General features: G+C 42.5%; 1 protein-coding gene and 1 long non-coding RNA gene across 4 annotated transcripts in view; one reads left to right on the top strand and one right to left on the bottom strand.

The window, feature by feature from the left end:
* Window positions 1-20765, bottom strand: part of PPP6R2 (protein phosphatase 6 regulatory subunit 2) — a 68314-nt gene extending 47549 nt beyond the window's left edge. For 2 of the 3 annotated variants that reach the window (XM_032492618.1, XM_032492621.1), the window contains exons 1-2: window positions 20553-20764; window positions 2543-2669 (exon numbers count right to left, since the gene is read on the bottom strand). The gene's annotated coding sequence lies outside the window, so the exon portion shown is untranslated. Of the gene's footprint in view, window positions 1-2542; window positions 2670-20552 lie in introns of all 3 variants that reach the window. The other variant, XM_032492614.1, reaches the window with a different exon arrangement.
* A 147-nt stretch (window positions 20766-20912) lies between these two features.
* On the top strand, window positions 20913-26843 carry LOC116667567. The gene is made up of 2 exons (XR_004324435.1): window positions 20913-20961; window positions 21145-26843. It is a non-coding gene; the product is annotated as an uncharacterized LOC116667567 (long non-coding RNA).
* The last annotated feature ends 970 nt before the right edge of the window (window positions 26844-27813 follow it).

Genomic DNA, 27813 nt, shown 5'->3' with positions numbered 1-27813 from the left:
GTGCTTCATTCTGGGTGCCTTCTCCTGTCCTACTTTCTGGTTCACTGATTATCTCTTTACTATATAATTCAGTATTAAACCCATATGAGTATACATAAAATAAACAAGCTCATACTATATAGCACAGGAAACTATATTCAGTATCTTGTAGTAACTTATGGTGAAAAAGAATATGAAAACCAATATATGTATGTTCACTGTATGACTGACACATTGTGCTATGCACCAGAAACTGGCACAACATTGTAAACTGATTATACTTCAATAAATATATACATATGTTTAAAAAAACCACGTGAGAAATTCTTTATACTGGTTCTATATAAAGAAGTTATATCTGGTTCTTTTCAAGTATTACGCATCGCCTTTTACTGCTTCCTGCGGATATTTTCATTTCCTTAAGTGTCTCTTTAAAGACAGAGAGCGCACTTAGTTACCACTCTGTCCCTGGCAGCCCCCAGTCTGACGCCTTCGAGGCCTGTGCTGCGGCTTCCCATGCCTGGTGCCTTATTTCCCTGTGTGCCGGGCCAGTTTTGCCTGTGTACTAATCCCTGCCCTTAAAAAATACCCATAGGAATTTTCTGCATTCTAGGATGACTGTAACTTCCTCCAGAAAGGTTTTACGTTTGGTCCCACAGGATGCCTGAAGGTGTTACCAAACCAGAAAACCTTCAATTCATGCTCAATTTCTCTGAACTACCAGGCAGCGTGAACCTGGGGTACAACTCCTCACAAAGGCTAATCTAATCTGCAGACACAGGTTTCCCCATTTTTCCTGCTACATTTAGTAAAAAGACAACCAGGTGGGGGCAGGATGGTTCTAGTTCACCCTGACTCTGCGGACACAGACCTTCAGAGCCCCACCTAATACGGGGAGGGTCCCCTTTATCCTCTACCCGAGAGGACTGTGTATCTTCACTTCACCTCAGAGGCCGACAAGGCCTCTGACGTCCACGCTCCACTTTGTCCAGACGAGCAACACCCTAGGGCAAAGGAAGATTCCATCCTATGGTGCTTAAATTACCTTTCTGGTTCTTTCTGTTACTCTGTGGCCTAAAACTTCCTTGCTGTATTGTCAGTCCTCTGATTTTCTCTTTAACACGACGTTAGCTGTTTTCTGTAGAGTGGGGAAGGGGAGGATAGAAGGTAGTCCAAATAACCTAGCCTAACATTTATCAAAAACATAAAAACATTGCTGTTTTTTTGCAAAATATACCTGATACACAATTCTATACTAAAATTTATATTCTCTCATCACTCTGAGGAATTACTCCACACTCTACTGGGCTCTATTCATGCTAACGAGACATCTTCTCTCCGCCTCACATGTTCCTTGTAGGGACTCTGTCTTTTACCTCTGGCTCACAGGCTTCTTGGCTTTGGTGCTATAAAATCTCAGTGTGCGGGCATGGGTTTCCTTTTACACTTTTATACAGGTTAGGACACAGTGTGCTTCCTAGAGCTCCCTGAGTCTATGGATTTATCTCCTTCGTTCATTTCTGAAAAGTCAAAGCGATCAGTACTCTGAACAATGCCTGTTCCTGTTCTCTTCAAGTCTCCATACTGGGGCCCCACCACACACTCAGAACGCTTTTATCTACCCTCTGTTTCTCAGTCTCACTTTCCATCTCCCACCTCTCAATGCTGCAAACTAGATAACTTCTTCAGGGATATATTCCAGTTCCCTAACTCTGTCTTCAGCTACGTCTAATCTGTTTAATCCACTTACAGCGAGTTTTTAATTTCAACTTTCTTTTTTATTTCCGAAATTTCTAGTTGGTTCATTTTCATACTTTGATTTTCATTATGAATTTTTATTCTATTTTGTATTTCTTCAAACATTTCACACATTATTATATATATTGCATCTGATTATTCAATACCTGCAGCCCTTAGGGCATCTAACTATGCCAACTCTCCTCACAATGGTCTGTGTGTGTCCTGAATGTACATTCAAGTTTGCTTAAATTTAATCTATAGAAATCCCAAGGGCCTACACTGAATATTCTTTGCTCTGAAAACAATTTATATTTTCTTCAGCAAGGAACAAAAGAATTCTACCACAATACTATCTCTTTTCTTTTTCTCTTTTGGCCTTTGAAGAGTTGGCTTAATTCTTAATGCACATACGTGCTCAGAATAATTTATATACATGTCATTGAACCACATCTAACTGGACTGCAACAGGAGAGCCTTGGAGGAGCATCCACTCTGTGGGGCACAAGTCCCTTCTTCCCTCTCCACCTATATGTGGACTGCGCTGGGGATGGCAACCTTGACAGAACACGCGCACAGACCTCCCTGCATGTGCCTGGCCGCCCCTTTTACTGGGCTTCCCTTGGCTTGGAGAGACCAAGTAACCTTCCCACACACAGCATCTCAAAATCAGACACAGGAGCATCAAAACCCGCAAAAGTCAGGAAACCATACGCACATCTTCAAAACTACAGTTTTTGCTGTCATCCATCTTTGAACATTCACTTATACAGAATACGTGTATAAATACACAATAAAGCAGAATCAAAAAAGAAAATTATCTTACCTTCTGTGGAAACTCCTTGTTTAAATTCTGTATTCAGGCAAAATACAACATTTGGGATTTTTTCTTGGAATATATGCCACTTGAAGAAAAATTTTTTCATTCAGTGGACAATTTATAATCTCTTCACCTGAAAAATAACAGGAAAAAAACTTACTTTAAGTTCTACTTTTGTAACGTTAACTTACCAAAATGACAGGGAAAAGGAAAACAAAAATCATGATCTTTATTAGCACCCGAATTATCAGAACATTCCATGACTGAGGACCTAAAACTCCCTCGTCCCTGCCTGTTCCAAGGAGATCAGTACTGACAATACGCACCTGCTCTGTGTCTGGTCGGCCGGGCCAGCGGCTGCAATTCAAGGACACGAGAAGAGTCTCTGTGCAGCCGTTCCACGACCACACACCATCACCATCAACACACACACATCCTGGTCACAAGATGACCAGAAGGCTCACTGGTGACCCCTCACGGCTCCCAGAGTGCTCCAGGTGTAGTCTCTGAGCACCACTTCCAAATGAAGTGATCAGCACTCCCTGGAGAAATGACTGACACCAAGGCCTGCAGCAAGAACATGGGCCAGCACAGCCCAGGGCTGTTCATTTCGTATCTGCATGAAAGTCATGATTTTATTTTTTGAAATTTATACTTAGCAATAAGGAGGGGTAGCAGTTCAAGAATATAAGAGGCTAAGAGACATAATCATCAAATGTAATATTTAGATCTTGTTTGGGTCCAATTAAAACAAATCAACTGGAAGAGGATATTTCTGAAGCTACTGGGGAAATCTGAATATGGGCTGGTATTAGATGACATTAAGGAATTACTGTCATTCTCTTAGTTGTGACAATGACATGCTGGCTATGTTTTTAAAAATAAAGACTTCCCTTATCTGTTAGAGGAAAAAAGTGAAGTATGTATGGGTGAAATAACATTATTTCTGGGATTTACTTTTAAAACACTCCACCAAAAAACAAGAACCAAACAAATTTTAAAAGTGTGAGAGAAAACCGGATAGATTGAAAAAAAAAAAACAAAGCACCTGGCAAAGTACTGATCACTGTTGAAGCTGGGAGATGAGTACATGGGTATTCATTATGTTTTTTTGCACATTTGTCTATTTTTTAATTTTACAGAAAAATCTAACAGAAAGAGGCCCTCCAAGTTGTGCTAGTAAACCAGGAGTAAGTAAGTGTTATAACCTAAAATGGGAAAATCTTCTTACATCTGTGAAACAGAACAAAGGGAACTTCATATAAAATGGAGCCGGTGCATGACTGGGACATTGTGCAGAAACTGACACACTGTAGCTGAGTGTATGTCAATTTAGAAATAAATATACACATAAACAAAAGCTTAACAAAATAAAGTGGAACTGGGGGCAAGAAGGGGAGCCCTCACCGCCCTCTCAGCCCCAACCCCAGACCTCCGTGGAGGGGGCTCTCCTGCTGCCCAGAACCTCAGTCAGTGAGAAAGCATTACCACTCCGAACTCTCACTTTCCTCCAATGGACTTTTGCTTCAAAACAGCCCCTCTCAACTTCTTCCTTTTTCTCTATAATGTTCCTCTGCTTTGTTTATGGGAATTGTCTATGGCTTTTGCTATAACTTGGTTGTCCCAAATTGCAATTCTCTGCTACACTCAAATAAACCCATTTTTCTGGTAAAATAACAGGCTGTTACATTTTTAAAGTTGGCACATCTAACATTCCATAATTACTAAGCTAAATAATTCAAAATTGGTTTTTTAGCATTTCACACAGTTTCAAAGTAAGAAAGTACCTCTATAAGGACCCTTAGGCCTGTTTATTCTGACTGTGAACCAGAGCTTTTGTAACATACACCTTTTTGACAAGCGCCACACAGCCGGGGCGTCAGGAGGGACGTGCCGCCGGGGACTGAATGACACCTCCTCCTCAGATGCACATACCCCGAGCACCACCCACACTCGCACTCCTGGCAGCGTCACCATCCCCACACCCTCCCACTGCAGATACCGGCCTTTGGTCACCTGGTCCTCCAGCCTAGGCTCTGCTGGGTCTTCCTTCTCAGCAGGCCCTGAGGATCTCACCCTGTAGCCTGGGTTTTCCTGTGAAACCTTTCTCCCAAGCCCTGTTCCCAACTCCTTCCCTAAACAAATGGACTCCCGTGATGTCCACCCAGGAAAGGCCCGCCTCTGCTGTCCCCCAAGGCATCCCAAGCAAGAAGGGGTCAGCACTCTTGAGGAGCCCATGGATATCTTCCATGCTACCAAGTAACTTCATTCAAGTACCTGATTTTGATACTTTTGCTTCTAGCCAAGATGAAGTAACAGGGACCAGATTTACAAACACATGAAATGGTTCTGAAGACACCGGCTATCAGGCAATGAAGAACAGTGATCCCTGACAGAAGGAAAACAAGAGGGGCCCTTTAACTTTCTGCCTGACAAGTAGTCCTGGGTCACAGCAGAGGGACGTGGTGGGCTCCAGCTGTCTCCTAAAGTGAAGAAACAGCCTTGGGAGGCCAGGGAGGCCAAGGCGCTCAAGTTCACACGTCAGGCACTGGAGGGGACTGAGTTGCACAGACAGCAATGAAGATCTGCTGTCTCCAGCCAGGTACACATCAGTGCATGTGTGTGAGAAAGGAACCCAAACCAGGGATTAGTGGGAAGGATCCCCCAAGGTCACACGGGGCCAGAGAGTTACTCCCCCTGCCAGTCACAGTGAAAACTTTCTAATCCTCGGGGCATTGGACAAAGTACTCAGAAGGTGGGGCAAAATGAGCCCTGGACTCAACATTACTCTGGTCCCTCCTAACAAAACCTAAAAACCAGACCCACAGAATCAAACTGTTTCCAAGTTACTTAGCCACATCCCAGAACACAGGTCAAGAACGTTTACAGAAATACAAAAATACTCAGTAACTAACAAGACAAAATTCACAGCATCTTGGCATCTAATCAAAAGTGGCAGGCACACAAGGAAGCCCAGAAGCGACTCCGGCAGTGGAGCAGAGGCAGGGACACACGAACACCTGTCGCACCTCCACACGCTCACAGCCTAGAGGGCAGAGTAGATGTGTTACACAGAGGCCTGAAAGACACACAAAGACCCCAAAGAGTCGTCAATACACCCTTAATCCAAAGAAAGGCAGCAAAAGAGGAAAGGGAGCAGAGAGCACACTGTGAGCCTCAACAGCAGGACACGTTAAACGGGGCCGCCACACATCACCACTGAGGCCCTCCTTCCTCAGCCCCACCCAACTCCCCAACCACGCCCCATTTACATCTCCCACATACGCTGCGTGTCCCTCACAGCTGACGCCTCGGCGCTGGGCCTTCCGTGGTCGCAACGCCCGCTGTCCCACCTTCCCTGCGTGTCTGGAATTCAGCGACAACCACTTTCATCAGGCTTTGCTGAGGCCTCCTCGGTGCTCTCACAAGAGTCTGTTTATGCCTCTTCTAGAGAGTCACTACGTTACAATAACCTAGTTTTAAGTATTTTTATTTATTTTAAATTATGAAAAAAGTTTTAAATAAAAAAGCTCCAGAGAGAAATATAACAAATTCCATGTACTGAGATTTAATAAATGTTAACATTTGCTCACATATGCCACCTACTTAAAAAAAAAATTCTAATACATTGGGAAATCCACAAACCATTCAACCCTCTTCCTCCAGAGATAATCATTAATTTGCAGTGCCCATAATTTCATTGTTTTACTACTTATGTAACCATAAGTAATAACATTGCTTTAAGAATATACTTAAATACTTTCATAACACATATGGGTGCTCTCCAACTGTCTTAAGCTCAATTTTGTATTTTCAGAACTTACCTATATTGATACACCTAGCTTTAATTCTTTCATTTTAAATACACTATTCCTTCACATAAGATGGCACTTTTTACCCATTTCCCTACTGAGGTACTTTTAGGTCGTTTATGATTTATTACCATCATCAAGGTTGCCCTGAACATTCTGAATACGCATCCTTCTGCTTTGCCTGACAGTGAAATTGCTGGGTCACAGGACAGATGCTTTCAAGTTTAGATGTTACTAAATTGCTCTCCAAAGTGCTTTATGAAATCAATACATCCTCCCACCGTATTCCTGTTCCCCCAGACTGCCTACCCATGGTGGTATGGTCAGGCTCCTTCATTTTTGCTATTCTGGTGTGTGTGAAGTGGAATCCTCATCTTAATTTGCATTTCCATCACTCAAGGTCACAAAGCTAACAACGTGGCTAGAAGCACACGCTGGCTGGAAGAGGGATTTAGAGCCTAACATGTAGACCCTAAGTAGCTCAGACTTCTGTTGCAAGTCTTGTTTATGAACAAGATTCATACAACTTCTAATGTGCTCTAACTTATAATACAGATGCTCTCGCTTCACAATAACAGTTACTTAGTACTAAAGACCACTGCGTACACTTACAACCAACTTCCTCTTCTTTTCCTGAAGTAGTTTCCTGGTGTGATTATGACTCCAACTTGGTGTAGTTAGGTCCATTCGTTTGTGTTTCTGTTCAATTGGAGGGAATTGCTTTTTTGTTATTGTTTCTTATTTAATTTTGTTTTCTACCTATGTTAAATATTTACCAAAGTCAAAACTACACAACAGGTGTCGCAGCCCCACACACCTGCTCAGCGGGGAGCAGTGGGACTGAGAGCTGAACCTAGACACTAGATGTCCTGCAGGCCTAGGACGCATTGGAGTCCCAATCCAGGCGGAATGGAAAACCTCATGGAGCACTCTCAGGCACCCCGCTGCATAAGGCCAGTAAAGCCACACCTGCAGAGTAGAAATTACAACCTGGAGCAAAGGCCACACCCAAAGACTAAGTTCAAAACCAAAACACACCTATTCAAAGAATAAAACCAAGCCAGACAGGACCAAAAAGATCTTCCAGTAATTTAACTATGTACCAGAAGAAAACTCAAGCCATAATCAAGGTATCAACATATAATTAAAAAAATAAATAAGACATAAAGCAGGAGGAAAATGTGAATGTAATTTTTTAAAATTAAAAAGCAACTATTAGATCCCAAGATGTCTCAGATGGTGGAATTCATCATCATCATCATCATCATCATCATAACAATAACAATAATGATAACAAAAAACAAGTTCAAGGACTTAAAGGAAAAGATAGTGATAATGAGTGAAAAGATAAAATCTCAGCACAGTAATGAAACCACAGAAAAACATATGACTATTATAGAACTAAAAAATACAATGTCTGAAATAAAAATATATACTGGATAAACTTAATAAAAAACTGGAGACTGAAAGTGTCAGTGAACCTAAAAAAGATCAAGAGAAACCAGGTAATCTGAGAAGAAAGAAAAAAGGCTTTTTTAAAAATGAATAAAGCCTCAGTGACCTATGTAGTATTAAATGGTCTACCATACATGTTACTGAAATCCCAAAGAAATATGAGGAAATAGAATATAAAAATACACGAAATTACAGCCAAAAATAGTCCAAACTTTGTAAAAGAACCTCAGAAGAGTGCACCAGACAGAAGCCTCACCCACCCTGTCCCTTCATCCTGCTCCTCAATCTTAACATAGCTACCTTTTAAGTTACTTGGTGACCACAGTTGGTAACAATGCACCATATCATCGAAATTTGCTGAAACAGTAGAATTTAAACGTTCTCATTGTGTGTGTGTGTGTGTACATATATGTATACATGGATGTATACACACACACACACAGGTGTGTATGGCTGGATGTGACAACTAGACGGGAAGAATCCTCTCACAGTGTATACATATGTCAAATCATGATATACTTCAAATATCTTAACATTTTATTTGTCAGTTATATCTCAACAAAGCTGGAAAAGAAAGAAAAAACAAGAAACTGAGCCGAAAACAGCTGTTGTGAGGCGAAAGAGCTGAGCAAAGATTTCAGCAGCTGTCCGGCACTGTGAAGACAGAATCTGTCTTCTAATTCTACTAAATTAGAAGGATTTTCCATTAAGACTCAAGAAGGGCCATGCCTTACAAGTCAAAACCATGTACCAGAATTAAAGGCTATGCCTTAAAATTTAGTGTGAAACCAAAACAGATCCACTCTAGAAACCTTCTACAGGATCAAGATGATCTTCTGGTAATGTAACAGTCTACACTAACAAAACTCAATACTCTTTATGGAAAGATAACCTAAAACAGTTTCTAGAATATATCATCCAAAATGTCTATTATGCAATAAAAAAATTACTAGGTGGGGAGGGAATAGCGCAGTGGAACAGTGTGTGCTTAGAAAGTACAAGGTCCTGGGTTCAATCCTCAGCACCGCAATTAAAAACATAGATACATACACACACACACACACCTAATCATCTCCCCCACCCAAAACAAACAAACAAACAAACAAAAATTACTAGAACTGCAAAGCAGAAAAATGTGACCCATAATTAAGAGAAAAAACAATCTACAGGACCCACAAACAAGTATATACTGGAACTGGCAGATGAGAACTTCAAAACATCAATTACAAATATGTTAAAGGATTTGGGGGAAAGAGGACAGAAGAAATGAACAGGTAGAGAGTATTAGCAGAGAAATGCAAACTTGAAAGAAGAACCAAAAGGAAATTCTAGAACTGAAAAGTGCAGTGTCTGAAATTAAAACATCACTGGATAGAATTAATAACAGAATGAGAACAAAGAAGAAAACAATGAATTTGAAAATAGATAATGAGAAAATATACAAATGTAAACAAAGAGAGAAAAAAAATTTTAATACCAGCACATTCAAAACCTGTGGGACAACATCAATCGAAAATAGGTATCACTGGAATCCCAAGGAGAGAGGAAAAAGATTATGAGGCAAAGAAATATTTAAGAGGCAACAGTCAAAAGTTTCCAAAACTGATTAAATATATCAACCCACAGATCCAAGGAACTAAGTAAATCCCAAGAAGGATAAATATAAAAACAGCACACCTAGAAAATTATGGTCAAATTGAAAAAAAAATTAATAAAGAATTTAATAAAAATAAATAAATATCTTAAACACAGCAGGAAAAAAAAGATTCCAGGTGAACAAAAGTAAGAATGAAAGACTCCTCATCAGAAGCAACAGAAGCTAAAAGACAATGGAATAACTTTTCCAAAGTACTACAAGAAAAAAGCTGTCAACCTAGAATTCTATATCTAGCAAAAATAGCCTTCAAAACTAAAGGGTAAATATTTTTTCAGGCAAACAAAAGTTGAGGGAACCTGTCCCCAGCACATCCACAATATGATAAATACTGAAGGAAGTGCTTCAGGCTGAAGGAAAATGATCCCATATAGCAACCCACCCTACAAAAAGGGTTCATGAAGACCTTCCCAATTCATTCTATGGGGCTGGTATTACACTGATACCAAAATCAGTGATATCATACAAAATAAAAAAAAAAGTCATATGCAAATATCTCTTATGAACACATATACATAAGTCTTTAACAAAACACTGCAAACCAAATCCAGCCATGTTTCAAAAGGATTATACACCCCATACCAAGGGGATTTATCCTAAAAATGCAAATTTGCCATAACACCTGAAAATCAATTAACACGACACATTATATTGATAGAATAGAGGACAGAAACCAAATCAACATCCCAACAGATGAGGAAAAGGCCTCTGACAAAATCTAACACCCTTTCACAGTACAAACATTCCATAAAATAAGACTAAAAGGCAACCTTCTCAACCATGAAAGCCAATTATCACCACTTCCATTCAACACTATATTAGAGTTTCTAGCTAGTACAATAAAGAAAAAGAAATAAAAGGCATAACAATTGAAAAGAAAAAGTAAAACTGTCTCTATTGCCAATGATATGATTATGTAGATAGAAAACCCAAAGGAATATACAAACCCATTGTGAAGAGAAGTGAATTGAACAAAGTTACAGGGTAATGTTCAGTATACATAAACCAACTGTGTTTTTTGTACATTAACAAATACTTGAAAAACAATGTAAAAATATTCTAAATGATGTCAAAAATATTAAACACCTACAAACATACTGAATGAAAAAAGCGTACCTTCACATCAAAAACTGTAACATTGCTAAGAAAAATTAAAGAAAATTTAAATAAATGGAGAGATATACCATGTGCACAGATCAGAAAACCTTAAGTTAATACCTCAATTCTAAAGTTGATCTATATATTGAATGCAATCCCAGCCAAACTCCTAACAAAAATTTCCATACAAGTTTAAGAGCTTATTACAAAACTGGCAAGATGACTTTGTACAAGAATAAAGGTGGAGGTCTTACACTACCTGATTTCCAGAATGACCGTAAAATTACAGCAATTAAGACAGCATGGTGCGGGCATAGAAAAACAGACCAATGGAGCATAAGAGAAAGCCCAGAAATAAGCCTGCATATACATATACAATTAATTTATAACAAAGCCTCCAACACAATTTAATGGATAGAGCCTTCTCAACAAATGACGCCAGAATGATTGTATAACGCATACGTGGGGGGAAATGTACCCTGTTTCCACTTCACACAAAAAAATAATGCAAGATGGATCATTCATAAGGAGATCAGTATTTGCTTGGAGGTGGAGGGGCAAAAAAGGGTGGGAGGGAGGGACCCCCAAAGGGGGATGAGGAAGTCTGGGGGATGATGGTTACGTTCGCTAACTTGACTATGGTGATGATTTCACAGGTGTCTACATATGTCAAAACTCATCAAATTTTACACTTAAACATCTGTACTTTATTGTACATCATTTGTATCTCAATTAAGCTGTTAAAAAGAAGAGGAATGATAAACCTGAATACAAAGCTACCCCTATACCACACAAAAACTACTAGAGCTGATCGAACAATTCAGCAAGGTAGCAGGTTACAAGATTAACGTTCAAAAATCAGTTGCATTTCTTTACACTAACAATGAATCAACAGAAAAAGAAAGTAAAGAAACAATCCCCTTTAAAATAGCACCCAAAGTAATAAAATACCTACGAATAAATCTAACCAAGGAGGTGAAAGAATTACACACAGAAAACTATAAACCATTGATGAAGGAAATTAAAGAAGACTTTAAAAAATGGAAAGATATCCCATGCTCTTGGATTGGAAGAATCAATACTGTTAAAATGGTCACACTGCCCAAGGCAATCTACAGATTTAATGCAATCCCTATCAAATTACCCAGGACATATATCACAGAACTAGAACAAATCATAATAAAATTTATATGGAACTATCAAAGACCTAGAATTGCCAAAGCATTACTGAAGAGAAAGAAAGAGGCTGGAGGAATAACTCTCCTAGACTTCAGACAATAATATGGAGCTACAGTCATCAAGACAGCATGGTATTGGTACAAAAACAGACATATAGGCCAATGGAACAGAATAGAGAGCCCAGAAATGAAGCCACAAACTTTTGGTCAACTAATCTTCCACAAAGGAGGCAAGAATATACAATGGAATAAAGACAGTCTCTTCAGCAACTGGTGTTGGGAAAACTGGACAGCAGCATTTAAAACAATGAAGCTAGAACACTCCCTTACACCATATACAAAAATCAACTCAAAATGGATCAAAGACTTAAACAAAAGACATAAACATTTTCCTAGAGGAAAATATAGGCAAAACATTATCTGACATACATCTCAAAAATTTTCTCCTAGAAGAAATAAAAGCAAGAATAAACAAATGGGACCTCATGAAACTTACGAGCTTCTGCACAGCAAAGGAAACCATAAGTAAAACAAAAAGACAACCTACGGAATGGGAAAAAAATTTTGCAAATGAAACCAACAAAGGCTTGATCTCCAGAATATATAAGCAGCTCATAAGACTCAATAAGAAAAAAATGAACAACCCAATCCAAAAACAGGCAGAAGACCTAAAAAAGCAATTCTCCAAGGAAGACATACAAATGATCAATAGGCGCATGAAAAAATGCTCAATATTACTAATTATCAGAGAAATGCAAATCAAAACTACGATGAGGTATCACCTCACACCAGTCAGAATGGCCATCATTCAAAAATCCACAAATGACAAATGCTGGAGAGGCTGTGGAGAAAAGGGAACCCTCCTTCACTGCTGGTGGGAATGCAGTTTGGTGCAGCCACTGTGGAAAACAGGATGGAGATTCCTCAAAAGACTAGGAACAGACTTACCATATGACCCAGGAATCCCACTCCTGGGCATATATCCAGAAGGAACCCTACTTCAGGATGACACCTGCACCTCAATGTTCATAGCAGCATTATTTACAATAGCCAAGAAGACATGGAGACAGCCTAAATGTCCATCAACAGATGACTGGATAAAGAAGATGTGGTATATTTATACAATGGAATACTACTCAGCCATAAAAACCGACAACATAATGCCATTTGCAGCAACATGGATGCTCCTGGAGAATGTCATTCTAAGTGAAGTAAGCCAGAAAGAGAAAGAAAAATACCATATGAGATCGCTCATATGTGGAATCTAAAAAACAAACAAACAAACAAAGCATAAATACGAAACAGAAAAAGACTCACAGACATAGAATACAAACTTGTGGTTGCCAAGGGGGTGGGGGGTGGGAAGAGATAGACTGGGATTTCAAAATAGTAGAATAGACAAATAAGATTATACTGTATAGCACAGGGAAATATATATAAGATCTTATGGTAGCTCACAGAGGAAAAAAATGTGACAATAAATATATATATGTTCATGTATAACTGAAAAATTGCGCTGTACACTGGAATTTGACACAATATTGTAAAATGATTATAAATCAATAAAAAATGTTTAATAAATAAATAAATAATAAAAATAAAAAAATAGAAGTGGAAGAAATCTGAGAGGAATCTTCCCTGGAGTGCAGAACAAAGGGGCAATAAATTTAGATTGTGTTAAGTTAAAAAAAAAAAAAAAGCCACCACTATAAAGCCTCTACAAAAACAAAAAATGGGACAGTGTCTTCACAATCCCAATACAGGTACAATTTTCTTACAACACATAATAAACATAAAAAGAAATAATGACAAATTTTGACTTCAAATTAAAATTTTCCGTTCATCAAAAGACACCATTAAAAATAATAGGCAGGGGGAGGGTGTAGCTCAAGTGGTAGGGGGCATGCTTAACATGCACGAAGTCCCCGGTTCAATCTCCAGCACCTCCTCTAAAAAAATAATAAATAAACCTAACTACCCCTCCCCTCAATTTTTTTTAAATAGGCAAACCATAAAATAGGAAAAAATATTCACCCCTCACTTCCTCTCCTCCTCCCACTCCCTCACTATACATGTATGTACACACACACATCATAAAGGACTCATAACCAGAATTTTTTATTTCTAAAACTGAATAATAAAGACAATCCAACAAAAAATGGGCAAAAGAACTGACACTTCACAAGAGATATAAAATGGTCAATAAGCACATGAAAAATTGCTCACTGTTGTTATTCATCAGAGAAATGCAAATTAAAACTGTAACAAAATACCACTACCACATAATTTACAATTAAAAAGACTGACAACATTAAGTGTTTTGATATGAATGTGGAGAAACTAAAATGCTTATACATTACTAGCGGAGTAAAAAATGGTATCAGTTTGGAAAATTGTTTGGCAGTTTCTAAAAAAGTTAAACATATATCTATACTATGACCCAGCAATTCCACTCCTAGACATTTACCCAAAAGAAATAATATGTCCCCAAAAGACATGTACAATAATTTTCAATGACTTTAGTCACATCAGCCAAAAAGTGAAAGCAACTCAAATGTCCATCACTAAGAAAAGAGATAAATTATATTTTCACACACATGTATACTACTTGAAAGGCACAAACTATAGATATAGCCATCAAAATCAATAAACCTCAAAAACATTACACAAAGAAAACAGACACAAAAGAGCACATATGTTATGATTCCATTTACGCGAAGTTCAGGACCTGCGAAACTAATCTGTAATGACAGAAATTAGAACAATTGTTGCCTTGGGATTTTGAAGGATGACTGTAATAACTGAAAAGAGACACAAAGAAACTTTTAGGGATGATACAAATGTTCTATATCCTCACAGGACTGATAAACACACAGGTGTATACATTTGTGAAAATTCACCAAACATATACTTAAGTATATATCTACATTTCACTGGGTGTAAAATATTCTTGAATAATTCTTAAATGGTGGAATATTTGTAAAGACACAAAAGATTGTACATTCTGTGTTAAAAAGAAGAGGGCTGCTTTCTGTTATGGACAAGACATGATTTCCAAGAGAAAGACGGCCGAAGGACAGAAGGAAAATGATACACTCTCTTTAGTGTCCTCTGAATTCTATGCTAAGTGCAAACTACCACGTGCAGGGTCACCCCCTGGAGTCTGACCCTCTAAGCTGAGTCTTGGCTCTTCCACTTATTAAGTGCTAGCTTGGGTACATTACTTAATTTGTTTATGCCTTGGTGCTCTCATATGAATATGAACAGGAATATTAAGAGTAACTACCTCGTTGTGGGGGTGGGGGGTAATAGCTCAGTGGTAGAGCACATGCTTAGCAAGAATGAGGTTCTGGGTTCAATCCCCAGTACCTCCAACAACAAGCAAATAAGTAAATAAACCTAATTACCTCCCCCACAAAAAAAGTTTTAAAAATAAAGTAAAAAATAAATTAAAAAAGAAGAAAATAAATACAAGATGGCGTAGGTGTAGGACCACGAGCTCGCCTCTCCTTGCGACTACAATGAAACCACAACTGACTTCTATATCACCATCAAAAAAAAAAGCTGGAACCTAGCAAAAAAGATCTTCTGCAACTGGAAGCATAAAGAGGGAACCACAGAAGGACGGTAGGAGGGATATGCTTGAGATAAAATTGGGCCTCATACCCCTTGGGTGGGCGACCCACAAGCTGAAGAATAGTTAAGTCGCAGAGACCCTCCCACAGGAGAGTTCTGAGCCCCACGTCAGGCTCCCCAGTCCGAGGTTCTGGCACTGCAAGAAGGAAACCCGACAACGTCTGGTTTTGAAGGCCAGCAGGGCTTGGTGCCAGGAGTCCCACAGGACTGGGGGAAAAAGAGACTTCACCCTCTAGGGAAGCATACACCGAAAGTCACGTGCACCAGGTCCAAGGGCAGAGGCAGTGATTTCATAGGAACCTGGGCCAGGTCTGCTTGCTAGTTTTGGAGGGTCTCCTGGGGACGTGAGGGATGGCTGCGGCTCACCCAGGGGACATAAAAGCTGGTGGCAGACATTCCAGGAGTGTTCATGTACATGAACTTTCCTGGAGGCTGCCATCTTGATTGGATCATTAGCACCAAGACCTAGCCCCACCCAATAGCCTGTAGGGAAGCCCCAGGCCAAATAACACACAGGGTGGGAGCACAGCCCCACCCATCAGCAGACTTCCTGAGCCACAGAGGCCTCTAGACACGGCCCTTCTCACCAGAGGTCCAGGACCAAGCTCCATCCAGCAGTGTGCAGGCCCCGGCTCCTCCTGCCAGGAAACCTGCATAAGCCTCTAGTCCAGCCTCACCCACCAGGGGCAGATGCCAGAAACAAGAAAACAGCAATCCCAAAGCCTGTGGAAAGAATCCACAAACACAGGCCAGACTCTACCCTGGGACCAACAGGACCCTGGCCCTCGGGTGACAAGAGAGGAGTGTACTGCTGGGACGCATAGGACCTCTCCCACAGAGGGCCACCTCTCCAAGAACAAGAAACATAACTAACTTATCTAAAACTAAAAATAGAAAGATAGATGATATGAGGCAGCAAAGGAGTATCTCCCAGGCCAAGGAACAAGATAAAATCCCAGAAGAAGTAAGTGATGAGGAGATAGGTGATTTATCTGAGAAAGAGTTTAAAGTAATGATGGTCAAGATGTTCAGAGAACTCAAGAGGAGTATAGATGCACAGAGCGAAGTTTTTAGCAAAGAGTTGGAAAACATAAAGAATATCCAGAGCTGAAGAATAAAATCACTGAAATGAATAACACACTAGAAGGAACCAAGAACAGACTAAATGAGGTAGAAGAACGGATCAGTGAGATAGGAGACAGATTAGTGGAAGTCACTACCACAGAACAGAACAAAGAAAAAGAATGAAAAGAAATGAGGATAGTTTAAGAGAACTCTGGGACAACATGAAGTACACTAACATTCACATTATAGGGGTCCCAGAAAGAGAAGAGAGAGACAAAGGACCTGAGAAAATTTTCAGAGTAATCACTGAAACCTTTCCAAACTTGGGAAAGGAAACAGTCACCCAAGTCCAAGAAGTGTAGAGTTCCACACAGATCAACCCAAAGAGGAACACACTCAGGCACATAATCATCAAATGGACAAAAATTAAGGATAAGGAGAAAATATGAAAATTGGCAAGAGAAAAGCAACAAATAACATACAAGGGAACTCCCACAAGGTTATCAGCTGATTTTTTCAGCAGAAACTCTACAGGCCAGAAGGGAGTGGCATGACATATTTAAAGTTATCAAAGGGGAAAACTTACAACCAATACTCTATCCAGCAAGGCTCTCGTTCAGATTTGATGGAGAAATCAAAAGCTTCACAGATAAACAGAAGTTAAAAGAATTCAGCACCACCAAACCAGTTTTACAACAAATGTTAAAGGAACTTCTCCAGTCATCAAACCATAAGAGAACAAAAAGAAGAAAGACCTACAAAAAAAAGAGACCTACAAAAGATTACTTCGGCTGCTCGGGGTCTTCTGTGGTTCCTTATAAATTTTGGAATTGTTTGTTCTAGTTCTGTGAGGAATGTTTTGAGTATTTTGACGGGGGTTGCATTGGATCTGTGGATTGCTTTGGGTAGTGTGGCCATTTTGATAGTGTTGAGTCTTCCAATCCAAGAGCACATTTCTTTGTGTCATTTCAGTTTCTGGAGTATAGGTAACCTCCTTGGTGAAGTTTCTTTCTAGGTATTTTGCTGTTTTTGATGCAATGGAAATGTTCATGCCAGTTATAAAATTCTGGCTTTTGAAGTGGGAAAAAAAAAAGTGAATGAAGGGCTACAAATGGCAAAGTATCTTTCTTTCTTCTGGGTGAGTTGTATTCCATTTTACACACACACACACACACACACACACACACACACACATATACAGCTTCTTCTTTATCTGTTCAACTATTGATGTGCACTTAGGATGCTTTCACATCTTGGCAATTGTAAATAATGTTGCTGTTAACAGCAGGATGTAAGTCTCTTTTTGAATTAATTCTTATTTTGTGGTTGGCTTTATTCCTTTGATAACTATGTAAGTTTAAAAGCTAAAGCTCTAAATGTTCTTAGAGACAATGAAGAATACATATATGTAAATTAAAATATATGTGCAGTAAAAAAAAAGACAAAGAAAAAGAAACCAGCTATCAAGCCATGAAAAACATGGAAGAAACTTAAAAGACATATTACTAAACGAAAAGAAGCTAGTCTGAAAAGGTTACAAACTGTATGATTCCAAATTAACATTCTGGAAAAGGCAAAGCTACAGAAACAATAAAAAGACTGTGGTTTCCAGGGGTTTGGGGAGAGGGAGGGAGGGAGGAATGAATAGATGGAGCACAAGGGATTCTTAGGACAATTAAATTATTCTGTATGATACTATAGTGGTGGCTGCATGTCATTATGCATTTGTCAAAACCCATAGAATGTATGACATCAAGAGTGAACCCTAATGTAAACTATGGACTTTGGCTGATAATAATGTGCCCATGTTGGTTCATTGATTGTACCAAATATGCCACACTGATGAGGGATGTTGAAGGTAAGGGAGTACATACGTGTGGGTGGGGAGGGCTATGTGTGAACTCTGTATTTTCTGTTCAATTCTGCTGTGAACCTGAAACTGCTCTAAAAAATAAAGACTGTTAAAAAAAAAAAAAAGGAAGAAATAAATGTTCCTGGGTTAGATGTCAAAATGTAGAATGTAGCACTGGTCTTCACTCTCTGGTTTATAGTAAATTCTGCACAAGTCACATCACTCCCACTTCATGTCTAAATGTTATGTCTCATAAGAATACAAGAATAAAAGGTAAAGCACTTTGTTTAAAAACAAAGAATTAAAAAAAAAGAATTAAATGAGGCACTCTAAAAAGTGTCTGGGGTCTGGGCTTGTTTTTCTAAATAAAGCTTTATTCATCCTAGAGTTTTTGTGAGAATTAAATAACTCACACTAAGCCTTTAAGACAGTACCCCACAATAAATGATCAAAGTTCTGCCGTGTGTGTAAATAAACAGCCATTCCCAAGATTTTAAACAGTATCTCATGCTGAGATGGTATATCTGCAGCTTGACCTCTCCTCTGGCTCAATTCTTCTGCAAGATATCTTCTCCCAAACAATCCTTTGATTTGTCAGACTTTTTCCACTACTTTCAGCCAAGGGAAAGCCTTGCCTTCTACCTCCAACCTATAATGACAGCCCTGCACCTGCCACCACCCCACCTAGCTTCCCCACAGCAGTAAACAGTACCCCGTCCACTCACGTCTTCCATCAATAAGCCTAGAAATCACCCTGAGTCCTCCCTTTCCCTCACACCCCTCTCCTAACGTATCAGCAAGCCTCAAGAGCTCTACCCCCAAAAGACGTCCGTAAGTGTCACCAATGTCTAAACCACAACTGTACTCACTCCAAAAGCCTCATCTCCCCCTCTTACGCATGTCCCACATTCATGTGTTGATGGCACTCGCCAACTCAGACCCACATGCCATGCGGAGCGGTGTGGCCATGGCCGGGAGACCAGCGCTCTCCCCTCAGCCTGGCCACATCTCAGCCTCCTCTCAGTTCCCGGAGGAGGTCCACCTCAGGGCCTCTGCATGCGCTGCCCCTCCACCTAGAAGGATCTGCTCCACCTCTTCTCACAGCCAGCTACTTCGTGCCTTCCAGAGCTTAGCTGACATGAGAGTTAGAGAAGCCAAAAGGGAAAGGAAGCCAGAAAGGGACAAAGAGAAAAGGTGAACAGCTGAGAGTGTCAGCCATGGCCCAGGCACTGAGAGGCCAAGGGCATGGGCAGAAGAGGTCACGGGGGGAGGTGACAGGTGGGTGGAAGAGTAACGGGCAGGAAAAAGCCACAAGAAGAAGACAAGTGGGCACAGGGACAAAACGGGGAAGAAGACCCAGTGAAAGGCAGGGACTCAGTGGAAGCGACGGACTTGATGGGCTGGCGGTGGTAAGGCAGGTGATCAGCAGAAGACTGGGGGCAGTCAGTAACAGGTGGGAGGACCATGCAGGCAGTGAGGCTGCGTGGAAGACACTGCAGGGACAGGTGAGAGAACATGAAGGGGCCAGTAAGGTGCATGGGGGTAGGTGACAGGTGTGGAAGAAGAGAAGGTGGGGATGGAAGAATAAATGGGGCAGTGAGAAGTAAGGAGGTGACAGAATGGGAGTGGGTGACTGGAGACACGTGAAACCCTAATGGTGATGGGAAAAGGGACAGAGAGAAGACCCAGTGAGTGGATAAGGGGCTGGCGACAGTGGGCAATGGGGAGGGGAGTGCCCGGCATGGACAGGCAGGAGACAGGCAGTGGGGGGCACTGGGAAGGGCACCACTGGCAGGTGGGTGAGGGCACTGATGGGAAAGGTCCTAAGAGACGGGGGTAAGGGCGGGAGCGGTGAGGACGGGAGGGGACACTGACGATCTAGGCAGGACTGATGGGATGGACAGGCCTAGGATGCAGCGCGCCGGTGATGGGCAGCATGCGGGAAGGAAGGACATCAGCGGGGAGGGCACTGATGGAGGGCGGCGACTGGCAGGGAGGTGGGCACCAGAGGTGGGGTGGACACTGCTCAGGGGGACACTGGGGGGAAAGCAGAGGGGTGGGAGGGCACCGACATGAGGGGCACTGATGGGTGGACACTGATGGGAGGCCCCTGATGGTGGGACACTGACAGGATGTCACTGACAGGTCGGCGGACACTGTTGTGGAGGACATGACGGGGGTGAACACTGACACGAGGACACTGACAGGGTGGCACCGCGGGCCCAGCGGGCGCGCACCGCCTGCTCTGAGGGGCGGCCGCACTCACCTGCCCCGCGAACCAGGCGTCGCGGCGGCTCCTCGAAGGCGCCGGTGGAGGCCAGGGCGCGGGCGGCGGCGAAGCCCGGGCGGCCTGGGGCGGGCCGCACCCACATGGGCCCGGCGGGGCGAGGAGCCCACGGACACCGCGCGGTCGGCCGGCGACTCGGGACCGGCTCGGGCCGCAGGCGGCGTTCCGGTCGCTCCAAAATGGCGGTGACGGCGTTCTGGCGCGCGCACGCCGGGGGCGGGGCCTCACGCGGGCGCGCACGCTTGCGCCGGGGCAGGGGCACGTTGTGGGCGATGCGCCGGGTTGGGGGGCGGCACGCTCGGGGGGGGCGGCGCGTCGGGGGGGGGGGCGGCGCGTCGGGGGGGCGGCGCGCGCGGCTTCCTTCTTGGCTCGTCCCCCGGAGGTGTCGGTAAGGTTCTATACAAGCGTGGGGAACTTCTGATGGGATAATGCATTTGCTGTGATAAATTTTCAAATGTATCGTCAGCAACAGTACCCCTCCGGAGGTCTGAAAAGATCTGAGGGTCACACACCTGGGGCAAGGGCTTCCTGCTCCCTGAGGGCCTTCCTCTAAGGCTGAAAGTCTTCGCAGCTGGAGCAACTAACTGGGCGGCTCCTGGACTCTTTGTGCGCGTGGCGTCGAGCAGCGGTCAGCCCGCCGTAGGCCCCGCGGAGTCCCCTGTCCGTCCTCTCTCCTAACAGAGCTTGGGAGCGCCGGAGCTGCAGACACCAGACCTGTGAGTTCTTTTAAGCGCCGCACTGGTCCTTGCAGTATTTTACACCTTAAGATATATGCCCATTTGACATTTGTTGTCGTTGTTTAACTCAATCAAACTGATCTCTAAAATGAGAATTGTTACTTCGGGTGTCAACGTGAACCACGAAAAGACGTTGGGAAAGGAAATCGAGCACTTGAGGAACAGCTAACACTTCTGCCAGTTGTCACTTTATTGCCTCTGCTCCGAATGCACATGATCCTCCGCGTAAACGGATGCGGGCGCCCGGCTACGGGGAGCCTTGTCCGCGCGGGAGAGACGCTGCGGGAGGGGGTTTGCCCCGCCGCCGCGCGGGCCGGCAGGAAGCGCCGCGTCCCGGTGTCCAGCTCCTGCGGCTCCTCTTCCCCAGCACCCTTCGGGCCGCTAGCCGGTGAGACGCTCCCCTGAACACCTTTCCCTGGTATCCTAAAGGGCAGATTTCTGGCAAGTTCTGTAGGGTGAACCTTCAGGAAGAGACGGTGAAAAAGTGTTAGTCTAACAACCAAGAATAGTTTGCAAACTAAACAAGGGAAGACCCTCCCCACCGAGGCTGGAGGTGCTGCAGAACAGGGGCTCAGGGCCAGGCGCCCCAGCGCTTCAGATGCTCCCACTGCTTGTCCAGCTGTGAATGCCTGGGGTCAGCTGGGGCCCCTTTCCTCTCACACCCCACACTGGACACATCAGCAAATCCCTCTACTTCCAGCTATAGGCAGCTCTCCCTCTCTGGCCCTGGTCCAAGAACAGTTCCTCTCACCCGCTCCCACAGCAGCCCCTGGGCAGGCTCCCTGTGTCTGTCTCTCCTGGCATAGTCACTGGAGGCCAGTTTGTTGTCATCAGCATGGCACCCAGTGAAAAAGATCCAACCCCATCCCTCCCTCAAGGGCTCCCGGCTCACACAGCACAAAGGCCAGTCCTTGCTGCCACCCACAGGTGCTCACAGTCAAGTGTCTCGTGTGCTCTGCGCCTTGTACCTCCAGTCACGAGAAGCTCCTGCAACAGGCCACTTGTGCATGCATTCTTTCACACTCTCTAGTGATCACCTTGCTTACTGACTCATCGCCTCCATCTTACTCCATTGTCCACCCCCCTCAAGAGGTCTTCCCTGACCTCTCCATTTCAGAGCTCAAACCTACATACATGCGTGCACACTCACATGCACATGTGCACTTATGCCTGCACACAGGCACACTCACAGCCCCTTTCCCAGCTTGGTTTTTCCTCCTGAATCAGTAGTCCTGGTCCAATAAGGGGACAGAGACCAAAGAGTGACTTCAGAGAAAGTCTGATATGGAGATTACTGATTACAGGGGAATAATTATAAAGGAATAAAGAACTATATATTCAAGACAGGACGAAACTTGGCAGGGGTCCCCTCCCCAAGGAGGGAGTTCGTTCTGTGTTGGAGAGCTGTGTGGCTGCAGCCCAGTGGACGACAGAGGTGTTCCCCAGGCTGTTCTGGAATGGAGCTAATGCACCTCTCAAGGTGTCTACTGGCTAAGCCCTGGGAACCTCCGGCTCAGGCGTCTGCAGGATGCATGAGGAACCTGCCAATGAGGGCACTGCTGACACTCAATGGGAAGCCATCTGCAGAGGTGGCACCACTGTGTGACCCCCACAAGTGCATCTGGCTGCTGTGCCATAGAACAAGAGGAGAGAGAATGCACACCTACTCCAGGAAGTCCCTTCCCCCAGGAGTGACCCTCCAGCACTCGCTGCCCGTGAAGCTCAAGACTGTGCCAGCTGCAGAAGAGAAATCCTTCTAGGAGCCAGCTCCCTTCTTGCAGAGCAGACAAAGAGAAGTAGATTTAGAGCTGAGGCAGTAAGTAGAAAATGAGCAGAGTCCAACCCTCCCAAGGCCAGCTTCTGTATGCATCCTTTCAAACATGTTTGAACTTCCATACAACAGCAAAACAATACTTTCACCTAACAAGGTACATCCATCCTTATTGCAAGTGAAGAAATTCTCACTTTCCCTAAAATGAGGGTATGCACAGTCCCAACAGTCATTGTATGTGTCACTGGCTACATTAATTACTCCTCAAATTCGGTCACTGTCCCACTGAATATTTATGTTAAAACTAAATAGTAAAGTTAACCTGTTTAAAAAATGGAAAGGAGAGAGGAGAAAATGGGTAGTTTATACAAATAATCACATACTGTAATATGCAAAGAGAAACATGCAAGGCTACTACAGTCCATGTTCTGTGATTGATCATAAGACATAGTCGATAGCTAGGGCTCTTTAACAGAGTTCTCTTCCAAACTGCCTTAGAGTTTCCCCAGAGCAGTTAGAACAAACCCAAGCAGAATTCAGTATTTCCGATACGGAAGACCAAATAAAGTAAATTCTATCGCTAAGATCACCAAATGCAAAATCATTCAGCAATAAATGAGAAAAAGGAAAACTGTGATATAAAATGAGTGCACCCCTGGGGCACAGTCAGAACTGGAGGAACTGTGGCCGTATCCCGTCCTTCTCCTCAAGAGCCCCACCCCCCCACCAGGGCAGCAAGATACAGACCAGTACATCAGAAGACCCCTGCTCTATGAACGAAGTAGCACAAACACACGGATATCCACACCTGTATACACCATAACTGAGTTCCTGCATCTCCCATGAAAGCAGCAAGAGAAGAGTGACCCATCACATAAAGCGGAACAGTGACAGAATTAGTAGCTGACTTCTCCTAAGAAACCATGGAGCCCAGAGGCAGTAAAATGTCATATTCAGAGTGCTGAAAGAACAGGAGAACCTGCCAATGAAAAAATTCTACACTCAGCAATACTGTACTTCAAAGCTGAAGGCAGAAGAAAAATGAAGGTAGGATAAAGACATTCCCAGATAAACAAAGCAGAAAATTCATTGCTGGGAGATTGCCTCATCGGAAATACTAAAGAAAGTTCTTCAAGCTGAAAGAAAGTAACATAAGATGTTCACTCAAGTCAACAGCCTTGAATGGAGAACCAAATTCGGCAACATGTAAAAAGGATTATCTACTAAGACCAGTTGGGTTTATCCCAGGAATGCAAAGTTGGTTTAGCACCCAAAACTCAATTAATGTAATACACTGTATTAATAGAATAGAGGATAAAGACCACAGGATTGTCACTATAGCTGCAGAAAAGGCATTTTTCTAAATCCAATACCTGTTCATGATAAACACTGTTAACACACTAGGAATAGACAGGAAATTCCTCAACTTCATAAAAGGTATCGAGGAAAAATGTACAGCTAACATCAAACTTAATGGTGAAAGATTTAATGCTTTTCCACTAGGACTGGAAACAAGGCAAGGATGTCTGGTTTACCACCTCAATTCCAAGCTGTAGGATTTTGCATGCAAGGAGGTTGCGAGTCACCACTCCATCCTAAGATGTAAAAGGCTAAACAGACTGAAAAATCAGCAACTCTTCCTGGGTCTGTAAGAGAAGGGAGGACACAGGGCAAACCACTGCTTCCAAGCCTGGGGAGAAAGGCAGGTGAATCCACATCATCACAGCTTATCAGAGCAGAGACTCATGAGAGGAACCGGCCCGAGAACCTGTGCATGTATTGGGGTGAGGGGTGTCCCTGAACTGTAGCTGATGGACTTCTGGAGGCTCACAGTACAAGTCTGAGTGTTAAGAATTCCAGGGGGATCCATCATAAGGGAGCCCCCACAGTGTTGTGATATTTACCTCCTGGCACACAACCAGGTTCCCACAGTGGGTGTCAGAGAAAAGTCCCCTCCATCTTTCTGCCAGGGGAGAGAGAGCACTCTGTTCTTAACTTGCCCGCAAGGAAGACTAGTTAACAAGAGCCGGGCCTGCTAGGGTTCATCCCAGCCTAACTGATCTAGGAAAGGGAAACACCCAACTCCAGCCCCCTCCGGGCATCCTGAGGGGAGAGAAAACTGAGAAACACTTGGGAAGCTCTCAGTCCAGAGGCACAGCTTCAGTCAAAGACAGATCTAATCACAGGATTACAGACGACCTCCCCTCTCTCACACCTCACCTCCAATTATTAAGTCTTATTTATAGCAGTTTCTTTCACCCAGTACCTCATGTCTGGCTATCAAAAAAATTACTAGGCAAATTATACGACTGAAAGGCAAAAAACACAATTTGAAGTGACAGAGCAAGGTTTAGAACCAGATATGGCAGGGATGTTGGAACTATCAGGCTGGGAATTCGTGCAAGTATGATTCGTATGTTAAGGGCTCTAATGGATAAAGCAGACACCAGGCAAGAACAGATGGGCAATTAAGCAGAGTGAAGGAAATCCTAAGAAAGAACCAAAGAAATGTCAGAGGTAAAATAGTGTAGCAGAAACTAAGACTGCCTCTGATGGGCTTTTCAGTAGACTGTACACGGCTGAGGAAAGAATCTCTGAACTTGAGGCTATATCAGGAGAACCTTCAAAAACTGGAAAGCTAAAAGAACAAAGACTGAGGAAAAAAACAAAACAAAACAGAACAGACTATCCAAGGACTGTGGAACAACTACAAAAGGTGTAACACAGACATTATGGGAATACCCGAAAGAGAGGAAAGAAATAGAAGAAATATTTGAAATGATTCTATATTGCACTCAAAGTTATAGCCAGTGCAATAAGGCAAGAAAAAATTAAAGGCATACAGATAAAAAGGAAGAAGCAAAATTGTCTTTTTCACAGATGACATGATTCTCTCTTTAGAAAATCCTAAGGAATCTACCCAAAAAATTAACTGGAAATGATAAACTAGTTTAACAAGGTCACAGGATACAATATCAATACATAAGCAACAGTTATATTTCTATATGCTAGAAACAATCTGAAAATGTAATTAAGAAAAAATTCTATTCACAATTGCATCAAAATGAATAAAATACTTAGGAATAAAAAGAACTAAAGTGGTACGCACAGAAAAGAGTCACTGCAGCAGGCTAGCAATTCATCAACAAAACAAAACAAGCAAACAAAAACCCTGCTTACGTGGTTAGTCCTGGGCCGGCACCGAGAAACCAGATGTCAGGAAGTTTCTCACCATCCCCAAAATGACTGGAGAGGCTCATTCTGCCTAAACCGTTTGTACCAACAGTATGATTTATGCTGAAACCTGCTTTCTTTCTGGGTGTCTGGAATTTTGGCAAGCACCAGGCAGAGATTGCCTATCTGACCAGCCCTGTAGTGGACCCTTCCAAAAAAGATATATCTACCTAAAAACTGTGAATGTGACCTTCTTTGGAAAAAGGGTCTTTGCTGATGTAATTATGATGTCAAGATAGATCATCTGGGATCAGGTTGGGTCTTACATCCAATGACAGGTGTCCTTCTAAGAAAAGGAAAAAAGACACAGAAGAGAAAGTGATGTAAAGACAGAGGCAGAGATTGGAGTGATAAATCTACAAGCCAAGGAACACTAAAGATTGCTAGCAGCAACAGAAGTTAGCAGAGGGGCCTGAAACGAACTGTCCTCAGACCCTCCTGAAGGAACCAACCCTGCTGACATGCTGACTTCAGACTTCTGGCTCCTGGCTTCCTGAACTGTGGGAGAATAAATTTCTGTTGTTCTAAGTCTCCAAGTCTGTACCAGCTTTGTTAGCGGCCATAGGAAATAAATTTAAGCTCCTCATAAAACTGCGGCTGCAGGGTTTCTAATGACCTTCCCTGGTGGGCAACATTTTACACCCATTGTCACAAGTCACTGGGACAATTAGTTCCGCCCTGTGTAACACCATGAGGACCCTCGAGGCTGGCACCTGGTCTCCCCCAAACTTTGCCACATGAGCCTTTTCCTTTTCCTGATTTTACTTTGTATCATTTTCCTGTAATAAATCATGGCCATGAAAATGACTATGCTGAGTCCTGTGAGCCTTTCTACAAATCATCAAACCTGAGAGTGGTCTCGCAACACCCATGCTATAAAAACATCGCTGAGAAAAATTAGAAAAGCTCTAAATAAATGGAGAGACATGCCATGTTCATGGATTAAAAGACTCATGATTGCTAACACGGCAATTCTCCCCAAACCTGATCAATAGATTCAATGCAGTACCTGGGGATTTTTCAGCAGATGGTCTTCCTTTTTCAGTAGAAATTGACAAGCGAATACTCAAATTTACATAGAAATACAAAAGACTGAAGTAGCCAAAGGAGCTTTGGAAAAAAACAAAGTTGGAGGACTTAACTTCTCAATTTCAAAATGTGCTATAAAGTTAGAATAATCAGGATAGTATAGAATTGGTATAAGGATATGCATATATAACAATGGAACAGAATAGAGAGTCAAAAAACAAAGCCTTACAAATATGATCAATTGATTTTTTTAGTAACAGTTCTAAGTCAATTCAATAGGGAAGCAATATCTTTTTAACAAATGATACTGGATAATTTGGTTATTCATATGCAGAAAAAAGACGTTAAACCCCTACTTCAAACCATCCACAAAAATTAGTTCAAAATGGATTATAGACCTAAATCTGAGAAGTGAACTACTTCTAGGAGAAACAAAGGGAAAATTACTTGGGCTAGGACATCGGGTTAG

The sequence above is a fragment of the Camelus ferus genome, chromosome 12 (genome assembly GCF_009834535.1).
Source record: "Camelus ferus isolate YT-003-E chromosome 12, BCGSAC_Cfer_1.0, whole genome shotgun sequence".
Lineage (NCBI taxonomy): Eukaryota > Metazoa > Chordata > Mammalia > Artiodactyla > Camelidae > Camelus > Camelus ferus.
The sequence above is the reverse complement of the archived record's forward strand: the minus strand, read 5'-3'. Positions and strand labels throughout refer to the sequence as shown.